Raw genomic sequence first — 12627 nt, 5'->3', positions numbered from 1 at the left:
ATAAGCTGAGTTATGTGTATTATATGAACAGGACTTTATCAAAGGGAGACAACTGATATCACGAATAATTGTAAAAATGACAAATTTATGTAAATTGCAATAAAATAACGCTTAAACTAAATCATTATTAACTGTAAAACTCAATTTCATCGCTTCAGAAAAAGTGCCAATGGGTGCCGTTCACTACTTCATTTTTCATTTGCTAAGAAGCATGATGAATGCGGCAAACACTTTTACCACAATTGGCACAAAATCATAATTTTAAAATATTTAAAGTTGTCAACCGTTAACAATTATAAGTAATATGTATAAACTATGTAACAATGTAATGAATTATTATGAAATGACACATCGCCACACTTTGACAGCAGATTGAAGATGCTATTTTGGATATCTGGTCAGAGAGCAAGAATTAATTGATGCAATATGATAATGTTATAAAAAAAATTCTGACTTTTACTTGATCTACAGAACTATTTGAGTCCAATCTTATTTGTATCCCATTTTATTTGCGAAACGTTTGTAGAGCCCCCCATCACAGTTTTTGAGTTTATTCCCCTAATTCAAAGGTTTGCACACTTTTGTCTAAAATGCTGCTTCCGACGAATTAGCCTTTTTGATATTTGGCTATGTGATTTGTGTATACGTACCATATATTCAAGCTTATTGAAAACCACTCCTTTTTTGCCGACATTTTAATTTTGTGAACTTGTTTCTTGCACAAATGTCACCAAAACATTAATTTGAGAAGGTATATTAATTGAAAGAATAGTCAAGGGAACAAGTTTATAGCCGTAATCAAAAGAATGTAATCCAGGAAAAATAGCTTTGTATTGTCAATACCTTTACGCAGGATTCTTTAAATTCGAAAACAGTTAAGAATATGCATGGCCATTCTTATATTGAATATGAATATACCCATGAAGAACTACTAAGAAAATCAGGTAAAAGAGTACACATGGAATACTATGTGCATATATAGAAAAACTATACAAAGAGTATGTGCATATAGCGGAAAAGCATGTGAATATGTAGAAAAGTATGTGCATATATAGAAAAACAAATATGAGGATATGTAGAAAAGAACATGGTTGAGCATACATAGAAAAAGTTTGTGCATTATAGAAAAAGTATATGCATAAAAAGAAGAAGTATTTGCATATATAGAAAAGTGTGTGCATTATAGAAAATATGTCCATTATACAAAAAGTATGTGTATTATAGAAAAAGAATGTTATATATAGACAAGTATGTTCATATATACAAAAAGTACACATAAGGTAGCTACGGCGTTCCATGGTTGTGTACCTATGTTCTCGTTGCAATTGCTTTATAGTATCATAGGCATATTTCTATTTCATGTATTTCTTGTCTTAGATAACTGTATACATTTTCCTCTTTTGCTCAAGTTATACAAATGTGCAAATATGTTTTATTTTGTATAAAGGTACGCGTTTTATTTCCCTATACAAGTGATCAACATACTAAAGACAGCGCAATATTATATCCTATCATGTACATAAGAATAAGAAAAAATGCAATGTTTTTAATGCACTTTGTACATTTAGTACCACCATGAAAAACATATGAAAAAATAACATTTGTTTTCAACCAAAAAAATAAATATATATTATAACATTTCATATAAATATAAATAGGAATACAAATGTTTCCTAAAAGATTTCAATCACTAAACGCATATCTTTACATTTGGATTGGATTAAAAAAAATATTCAATACACGAGTTTTGATGTGCAAAAGTAAGTATAATTCCAAACTGGTACCAAACATACGTTTCATATGTTTGGAACATATGAAAACATATGTCGCAATTTTTTTTATAGATTTTCATATATTTTTGCAGAATATTATTTATATATTACATGTACGAAATACATTTTGTATTGTTCTATATTCCGTAAGTCCTTATTTTGGCAAACCAACTACTCTCAAACTTCTGAATAAAACTACACGAACCTGCTTTGTAACAACTACTCTCAAACTTATATGTAGAATTGTATTAAACATTAAATGTAGTAAAGAAATGATATGTGGTTGTGAATTTTTACCGGGAAATTTGTATTTCTCAAATTTTGTGTTATACCCTTTGAACTTTGTACAGAAGTACAACATAGAAGTATCTTGTCGTCGCTACGAAGTACTTAAAAGAATTTCACAAAATTTGGTAAGTACTAAAGAAACAAAACGAAGTTGAGCTTATTACCAGGTAATGCTGATCTGCTAGATTTTGTTGTAGTTTTGCCCCTTTTTAAAAAGTATAATGAAATCAATTTTAAAATATCTTTCCAGTGTAACTCCTCCAATCATACGACCGAAGGTGTATGTATGTCAATCTTCAACCTAAATCCACCTCCTTTTTTTCTGTTCTGCAACGTATTTAAGAAATATATGAGAATTATAACTGAAAGAACGACTAAATTATCTGATTTCACAAATGTTATTGAACTGTTTTTTTTTTCTCTTACTTTGTTGTGTATGTGTTTGTGTGTAGAATCTAGATTAGGGCAGTCTCATGCTTTGAGAAGAAAGTAATAACATGACTAGATTTCTTTTTTTTTCTTTCGAAATATGTAACAATCCACTTTGGTGTTTATTTTTATATGTTACCATATGTTTTTGGCTTAACGAATGCATAATAAGTTTAAAGAAAGGATATAAAATGAATGTGTTCAAGTTTTATCTTATTATTTTCGTCATCAAGATATTTTGTTTTTGTTCAAGACAAGTATAGCCGAATGAGCACATATTTCAACTTAATTCGACTGTATTAATACGAATTTAACCTTTGACCTTAAAAGTACTGAAAATCGGAAGCATGCTTAACAAAGGTGTTTGAGGACTAAGACATGTCAGGATGGTCTTAAGATATATATTGTCCTAAGTTTGTATTCGAAAATGTTGTAAGTTAAGACATCTCTTTATTTTGGTCCTATGTTAAGGACATCTTATTATTAGTCTAATGATCATCTTTTTATAAGACGTAGACTTAAGGAAATTATTAGAAGAAAAGAATATTGAGTTTAATGCAAATGCCTTCCAAAATTTTAGTGGCTTTTGTGGTGGTGTTTTATATTTTGATGATCAATGTTTTTTTTTTCTCGACCTTATCTAAAGGAATCTGAAATCTCGTCGAAATTTAGACTCATATTTCTACCCATCTCATATGTGTTGAAAAATAATATGAATATAACTAGAACAGGTATGGGGCATATGTCAAAGAGACAAAAAAAAACCCACTGGGATGAAAATGTCAGCCAAAGGCCATACATTGGTCTCCAATGAACGACGAGGAAACTCTCATACCAAAGGGCAGGCTACAGCTGGCCACAAAACATCATTATGCACAGGTACAGCGAAAGAGTTGCCCTACATACTGTCTTAAAATATTTAATGGCATGTCATAGATAATCTTCGGGTCCCTGATGTAAGTCTGATTGAGAGAGAAGTTAAATCGACCTGAGTATGTAACCTGGTAACCTAAATGAAGAACATCAATATGTAAAGTAAAAGTCGGGTCGGCAACAAGTAATAAACAGTTTATTTTTTTCTAATTTCATATCGTAGGTTATAAGAGAGTGGGACACTGCTGTACTGCTTTATTTTGACTTGTTTTTGTTTTTGTTTTGTTTTCTTTTGTTTTGTTTTCTGTGGCTTTGTTTTTTGTTTTTTTTTAAGTAAATTGATTGCTCTGTAATGTATCGAACATTTGTTTCATGTTATATTAACGTGTTATCATTGTAAAACTTTTTTTTTCTTTTTTGCTCTTTTATCTATGGTGCTTTCGAGTTGAGAAAGAACACAAATTTCATTTTAATTTGCTCTCTTTGGTCGGGGAGGATTACAATGAAAACGTCTGATTGATGCATGTATGAATAGTTTTAGTCATATTAGTGAATATTATTAGATAAAAGGGGTCGAAATTCCAACGAGACAAAATTAGACTACAGATTATGTTATACAAGGTCAGGAAAAAAGAATCCTCCTTGTTCTGAAAGCTAACCACAAAGTTGTATATAATGTAAAACCGTAGAAGGCATAGTTGTTCAACTCTGTCCCCACACAGGTTTCACCAACATCATATTATAAACGAATTTAACCTATGACCTTTGATTTACTAAACTTCTGATTTCATTATGGAATGAAACTTAAAAAGGTCATCTGAGCATATGCAGAAATGAAGGGACTTGTCTAGGAATTTGAAAACTCGTGAGATTAAATTGGACACAAGGTTTAAATTGTTCATTAGCTAAAATAAAAGAAGACAAAGGTCCAATTACCTGGACACTGCATCATACGACCACTTATATAACCAATGAAATGAACGAATTCCGGGCAGTAAAAAAATTTTTATATCAAAAATGGCGTGCCTTTTGCTGGTTTATGAGGTCGTACACTTTTAAAAACACGTGTTCCATATCAGTAAAACCGAGATACAAGAAACTACATGTATACTGAAGACAACGTCCATAATTACAATTGCCTGGTCAAATATACAAGAAGTCGCCGTTTTGTATTTAATTTTAATTGAACTACTGCTAAATGACAACACCTAAACATCCCATATCAAAGTGTAGAATATGGTTTAAAATGCACGTCTTCTGTAGCAAAAAAACACTGTCTACTATATATGACAGATATGTTTTCTACCAACAGACAGACTACTACATCATTGTTTTTGTCTGCAAAACACATTTCATCCAATATTTATAATCATAAGTAGTCTTAGACAATAGTAATAATACCTATACTGCTAGCCCACTCTACAAAGATAGTGGAAAACCATGAATATTTTTACTATACTATTTCAGTCTCTCTACCAAATCTATCGTCTTTGTACTGGATTCCTAAACTCCACAAGAATCTATACATAGCTGGTGCTGCAAAATGTACCACAAAACCGCTTTCAAAACTTTTAACGTCTATACTCACAGCTGAAACAAGATGAAACCAACAAGATGGTTTTTATTCCTACTACGTAACTTGTTACTCCAGTAGTAGTATTAATTCAATGTGGATTCTGAAAATTTCGAAAGATATTCTGGAGACCCTCAATTCAAGATTATTATCAGAATACAATAGCATTATAACCTATGATTTTTCATCTCTTTATACTTAAAATCCTCAAAAAAAACATTATATATCGTTTTTCTCCAAACAAAGACAGTACACCTGGATACAGAAATGTAGTACTTGGTAGAAATTCTTCATACTTTGTGAAAAAACGATTCCAAACCATCTTTCAAATCTATCGAATGCTGAAATTTTTTATCGACAACATATTTGTCGGGTGTGATGGACGCGTTTTTCAATAAAACGTCGGTATTCCAATGAGAACAAATTGTGCTCCTCTACTCGCTGACCTATTCCGTCACTCTTTGTTAGGCTGACTTTGTAGATAAACCTTTTTCAGAGGAAGGAACATGGTTTAGCCAGATCCTTTGCTCCCAGTTTCCGTCATATAGTTGGCATGTTATAGTTAAATAATCATAGTTTCAAGGATTATATTCATCTCATCTTCCTCAAAGAACTTGAGATAAAAGACACTACAGACACTGTGAAGTCTCATATTTTGACCTACACTTAGAGATAGGTGGTAAAGAAAAACTGCTGACCAAACTATACGACAAAGCAAATGCGTATGGAGTTTTCATATCAAAACTTACAGTAAATACACAGACTTTTTGTACCGCGCTAATCAATGGAACCAAGATTCTAGAGGACATCAAAAGACCGGATATGGAAAACAGACGCTTTCAACAAAGAACACCAAATAACCAAAATAATACATACAAAGCAACTGAAGTTAATGAGCAATTCGGACACTCATAAAAGATGGGAGCATAGACCAGGTGCACCGATAAGGTAAGCGTCCTCTGCTTTTCTAGAAACGCCCGCCGAGTTGCTAATAAAAAGTCAAGTCCGGGGTAGACGAAATACGAAAGAAAAGCTATGACGCGATGAACAAATTAGTTTTCATGGTGCAGATGGATAAACCGTAACGATCCACGAATACTCCAAATCCAGTACAACAGTAGAACAGTTCTCATAGATCTGATTCTACGAGAACAGTTTAAGAGTCGGCTCTGGTGGAACTATCATAAGAGCTGGCTCTTACACTGTTCTATGACACTTTTTGAACTGTCCTAGATCCGGCACTTCTGACAGTTTGGCTGAACATTATTATGACGCACTGGTAATTAAAAAATGAGTTTTTCCTTATTAAATAACGGTGGCCAAAATATATGGCTTTTTGAAATTAACTTTTAAAATTTACGAAAAAAATAAAATATGCAAATTGTGTCAATCCGTAACTGTCAAACGTTTCGAGTCATATTTTAGTGATTCATGTCCCTCGTTTGTCGTCAAATTGTGCATCCGCCAACTTGTTCATCACATATCTTGTAGATGTTGACTGTAATAAGCATGGTCTTACCATATAGATATGTTGACTAATAAAGTTTCAAATTTCCATATTCAAATTATTTCATATTCCTGATTATTTCATATATTGAAAAGCTATATCATCTTTTAATCAAATAGATTTTTGTAAAACATGAATACTTAAATTCACAACTATTGTTTTAAATTTGTTCATCAAATAAAATGTAGAAAGTAAAATTTTATTTGTTCCAAGAACCCAAACAGAATATTTCAAATGATCATTTATTATATCAGGTAGTTTATTATGGAACAATATGCGAACAAATATTGGAAATTGTACAACAACTGAGAGTTTTAAAAAAATCCTATCTTCAAAATTATTTTACATTTTATGTTTATATAATTTTGATTTAATATGACGTGCTTCAAAGCGCATTAGACCCGGCTATGGGAAAAAAAATGATAAACACATGACCAGCATTTCGTGCAACAAATAGACTGTGTCTTATAAAACAATATAAAGAAACTAGTCCTATTAGAATCGAAATAAATCACGGAAACTAAATCTTATCATTGTTATACGACGGACTATCTAACCCCTCCATATCGCACGGGGTATATATAAAATAATGCGACATAAATGGCCAGCCCGTGTTAAACAATGTTAAATGGAGTTTCCATGATTTATTTCTGAATTATGTGTGACAGTAGCTGATATTTTTATCATTTAATTGTGTTATTTATGTTGGCATTTTATTCCTTATGTGTAAACTATGTACATATACAATGCATACAGAACCATATTGTAAACTACGGACTAAAATGTTATTTTATTTTGATTAAAGATATTATTTTTATTATTATTATTATTATTATTATTATTATTATTACTTTCGGTAATCGAATTTGATGATGAAGATTACATGGTTGTTTTAATGTTATTAAGTAAGGATAACAACAAAATTACCGAACACTAATCCAATCAAAAATCAAGTCAAGTCCAATATAAATCTGGCAAAATAGATATTACACCATCAGAGCAGCTGGTACCGAAATGGTCCTGACTTCGTACAGGCACTTCAAACGAAATGAAGGGTTAAATCTAGGTTTTACAGCTTGCCAAACCTCCCTCTTCCATTGGTCATGAAGCATTTGCATGCTATTGTCATAATAGGTAAATCAGTGGTCACAACAGCACAAAGAACATTATACAAAATAAAACAATCATAACTCATTGTGTTAGATGAAACAGAGTATTTTTCAACCAAGGACTGCTATATAAAAACGAATTTGGTAAGAGGCCTTTTAAGACGCATTTCTTCATATCCTTGATTCAAGAGTCTGTTACGCAGATATTTATGGCTTTCAACGAAATCAGAGTAGTTAGTACTTGCTCTAGTGTAGCGGATCAATTGTGAAATATTAACACCATATGCAGGAGATGAAGGGAGATTGCTGCACAGGTAAGGAAAATTTATAATATTAAAACTATAGTCGTCTCTTTTATCATAAATCTAAGTGCTGAGATGACCGCTGTTGTCAAATTCGAGATACATGTCCAAAAAAGATGCAGAACATGCTGTTTCTGTAGTCTCTTTTATCTTGAACTCTGGTGGATATATTGACGGTAACCATTTTCCAAAAAAGGGTTGTTGATGGACAATATATCATCAATGTATATAAGTATGTATAAGTAAAGGATTTAGCATTATTTATATTTTTTTTCATTCTCTACAAGGTTCTGAAAAAAATTAGTCTCGTATGAATATGAAAACAAATCGGCTAGGAGAGGAGCACAGTTTGTGCCCATTGGAATGTCAACTTGTTGAAAAATAGGTCTTCCAAATGTAACAAATAGCACAATTTACCCTCCTACGATGTTTTAGAAAACTATGTGGATTTGTAACCGAGAACAACATATTTTTTTAAACATCAAAAGATTTACGTATAAGGCTTTTCAAACGATTACGGTTTTGAAATTAAGTTTCCAACTGAAGCGCTGTGGTTCTCTGAATTTTGGACCATGAAAAACAACCATATGTAGGAGTTCATTCTTAATGATATTCAATATTCAATTATCCAGTGTGACATGACCTGAAGGATTATAATTAAAGAGAGGCGGGAGTTTAAGTATTCCTCAATGTTTAGATTCTACATTGTCTTTTTATGGTTGAAAATTTTACTACTTATTGTCATAGTGTAGCTGTAAGGGACAATAGGAACAGATTATTTTTTTAAATATGATGGAATTTTGGAAACTACCTATTTACAATGAAGAATATTACGTATTTTAATAGCATCTATTTCCTTATTCTCATCGTGAAGAGGTTCAGGTCTAACAGGTTTAAAAAGGCGGAATTTGGCCACGCCAGATATAGTGCTGGACAATCTGTATTTTATCAAAAAGGGGTCGACACCTCCTTCTTCGAGTCCGAAATCTCTAAGATCTTTTAGAAGGGTGACCGGTAGTGGAAAAAAGTTTCGTTCTAATGTAATGAACAGCTAAGGATTGTTGTAAACTAGACAAATGGTTAGTATATCTGTCTGAAAGTGAATATGATGCGATAGGATCGAGTGCATCTTTTTCCTTAGGCTTTCGACGTCTTTGGTCAAGGCTCCGTTTGCTTCTTGGATAGGTGTTAAATAACGTCATTACATTGATTTCACTGTTACCAGCTCTAGATAAATTCCCGATACCTATTATATTATCATTACAACCGTAAGGCATTGCAGTACCTTACTCTTTAATCCAAAATAACCCTCTTTCGGTGCAGTACGGTCTACTAAGTTTAGGGCTGTTAGTGTGGTGGTAAATTATCACGACGAAACGAACCTAATTCATGTTCAAACGTTGTTCATGACCTGGCTGATTGAAATGATTGTAAAGAGTCCTATATTGGGTTCTTGGCATGGTAACGATGTGTATTCATAAAATTAATTAATTTAAACTTTAAAATATGGTTAGAAGTAGGGATTTTGAATTAAAAAAAAACCCTTCTGGCTGAACATAAGTCTATTCTGGCGTTTCCCGTAGGATACTCCTTAGAACAGTAAATTCGTTTACCCCTTTGTTCTTGAGTGCGGCAAACGAGGACCTTATTAACCCAGATGACTTTCTAGCCTAGTATTGATATTATCTATTTATCAAAAGTATACGGGAATAATAGGGATACACGCCTTATTATCATTGCAAACGAATAGCAAACCTTTTTCAGCTTTTTGTGTGATTTTGTATCATTTTTCAAAGCCTCAATGAAAAATAATGATGTATAACCGCTATATTGATATTATTGATAATAGAGTAAATCATTTTTTGAAATATACTCCATCTCGGGTAATAGTAATACATTAAATCGACAATATTTCGCATCCATAATTTGCGGTTTACATATTTGAAATAATTTCTTAAATGTGTATAGGATATAATTATTTTTTTCCCTATTTTCCAACGGAGAAGAAAGGAGAAACACATCAAAATGCCTTCGGGCAAATCGGAGCGCAAAAAATTTATTTCTTAATGTACTACACGTAAGAGTATATTATGTATAAGGCATTTCGACATGCTGCCAACAGTTTAACTGTCGGTAGATTGTTTAAGCCTTCAGGTGTTTATTTGTTTGTTTTGTTGTTTGTCTTGTTTCTGTTTTTTTTTTTTTTGTTTTTTTTTTGTTATTTTTATTTTTTTAATTTCTAACTTGTTTCCTGCCATGACTTATTGATTTTACTATAATGTTTGGTGTTACATTGTAGTTTTGATTCTCTAACCTGCGTGCTACTTTATTGGTTCCCTTTTTTTTGTGTTAATTGTTTCCACACAACAACCCAACGGTGGTCTTTCCCAATTCATTAAGTTCTTATGACACAACACTTTAACTACAAGAGTAACGGGTGTTTATTAATCATACAATAATATTGCCAACCTAATATCCACTAAATAATGCTGATAATTTGGGAGGGATCCCTGATAGCGGAACAAAGACATTGATTCAGTGACCAAATATCTCCATGTAAACTCAAATTCTACGAATATTTCTGATAGTTAAGTTATTTTGGCAATCTCCGTATCTGGGTAAACCCGTTGTTTTGATTATAAAGGAGCAAAAATAATATAGTGATCATATTTTTTGTATTTTTTTCTAAAAATGTTTCAACGTTTTTCAACATTCATGAATTTTGTAGTGAACAAGTAATTAATTTATTATGTTCATGTCTAAAATCGCTTTTGTTATGAACCGTTCATACTTTGTTTTGATGTGCAATTATTGAACAAAATATTTGTAGTACATTTGCAAGCGGTCAATGACTATCAAACTACGCGCCATTGAAAATTAATTGTTTAGAGAACAAGAGAATAATCCTATCAAATAAGTATATTATTTTCCCAGCCAAAATATGCAAACAAATATGATATGTAATATCTTAAAAATTCTTTTTGTTGCCGATCTTATGTTGACATTTCGATAAACCATGTTGAGGTGATTCGAAATATGTTCTGCATTACTCATACATTCTCCTGGCCACGAATTTTAAACAAAATAGTTTTTTGAAGGTTACACAGCGTATTTAAGTCTTGAACGAAAAGGAACAAGTACAGAGACGAATAAAAAAATAATACATGCATAGAAATCAGCATAAAACTGAAATAATACGAGTCCAAAAATAACGACAGATCACTCATGTTCTACAAGGTGTATTGACAAATTCCGATACCTACCTGCAGTCGAGCAATTGACTTATTCAGACGATACAGTGGCTATCTAAAGGTAGATGAGATTGTGCTAAAAATTCCATTCAGTCATAATATTTTGGACAAAATTTTCGTTTTTGTACAGAAAGTCCGAGAGTAGCGATGCAAGAAAATTGTTGGAGTAGATTTTATGCTCATAAAAAATGTTCCCACTGGGGGGTGGGGGGGCGTATGCAGTGTCTGCTCCAACGAACCCGCTCCTGCTAAGACAGACACTGACAAATAGAAAAAACAAAATGTAGAGATGGGTGTTCTTGAGTCCTTTGTGTAATGATTTACTAGAATAATTAGTAGGTCTAATTTTATCAAATTTTATCGAATTATCTAAAATACAAAAAATACCAATCATATATATTGCAAATTTTGATATGCTGTACACGTGTTTCGAGGAGTAAGCTCTCATCAGCAACATTAGAATAAAATTCACTAATAGATACAATTTAATGTAGTCTATAGATTTTAAACGAAACTAAAGGCGTTCCAACAACGGACACCAAATATCCACCAATTGGTGTCCTCTTGTTGTGTTATTTATTTTCCCATTAGAACAGTACGTTCTCTCGTGGATAATATCTATATGCTGTCCAAGTTTCCATAGGAAAAGAATGACTCTGCAGGCGCGTGATCTCCTGTTGAGTACTGTACCGTAAATTATAGGTATATTTCTAGAGCACAACTTTCTCTGTAGGGTGCAAATGTTAAAAGCATGCCACCATTTAACGGCTTGTACCGTTAGACTAAACAATTAATGAGGTAAAAGAAATAACACGTGTACATGTATATATAAGTCATGTAATATAGCACTTGCTTTAGACTTTAATTATACAATGTGTTTAGTATAACGGAGTAATTCGGGTTCACTTTCGAAATTTTTACGATAAAATTTCAAGGCCCGGCATTTTAATATTTTTTAGCTTGTTATTAAAATCAAATTCTTTCTGGAAATGTCTACAGTTATGTTCGAATTCGCAAGAGTTTTGTTTTCGCCTGTCCCATTTGCGACGAAAGTAGCAACCATAACACAAGGTCATGTGCTCAGGCCTGCTAGCCAAAACTACAATTTATAATAACATAAATATTGAATATATGCTACTTATCAAGTACTAGACTTTATCTGAAATATTTGTAAATTTTAAAAACCTCCCAGATAGGGACAAACGAATTCCAGTTAATTAAAATGGGATATGCTTGGTTCTTATCAAATATTCAGTCAGTATTTCTCCTATTTAATCTCTGTGTAAACTTTGTCTTAAAACAACAGATGTGAAAATGACACTAGAATGGCATTCAGCCTTCACAATGGACGCTGCTTCCTTTGACGGAATTTTCGCGAATTCTTTAGATCAATATTTGCAATGAATATCGTGTATATAACTAATCTCTCATAATCCGTACTTGTGCAATATAAATCAATATTTAAGTTTTTTTTTATAGATATTTGATTAACATACTAGTTTCTTTGTAGAAAAACTATATAC

This window comes from Perna viridis, chromosome 4 (genome assembly GCF_037379345.1).
Source record: "Perna viridis isolate PV_CMFRI_1.1 ecotype Kerala chromosome 4, ASM3737934v1, whole genome shotgun sequence".
NCBI lineage: Eukaryota > Metazoa > Mollusca > Bivalvia > Mytilida > Mytilidae > Perna > Perna viridis.
The sequence above is the reverse complement of the archived record's forward strand: the minus strand, read 5'-3'. Positions refer to the sequence as shown.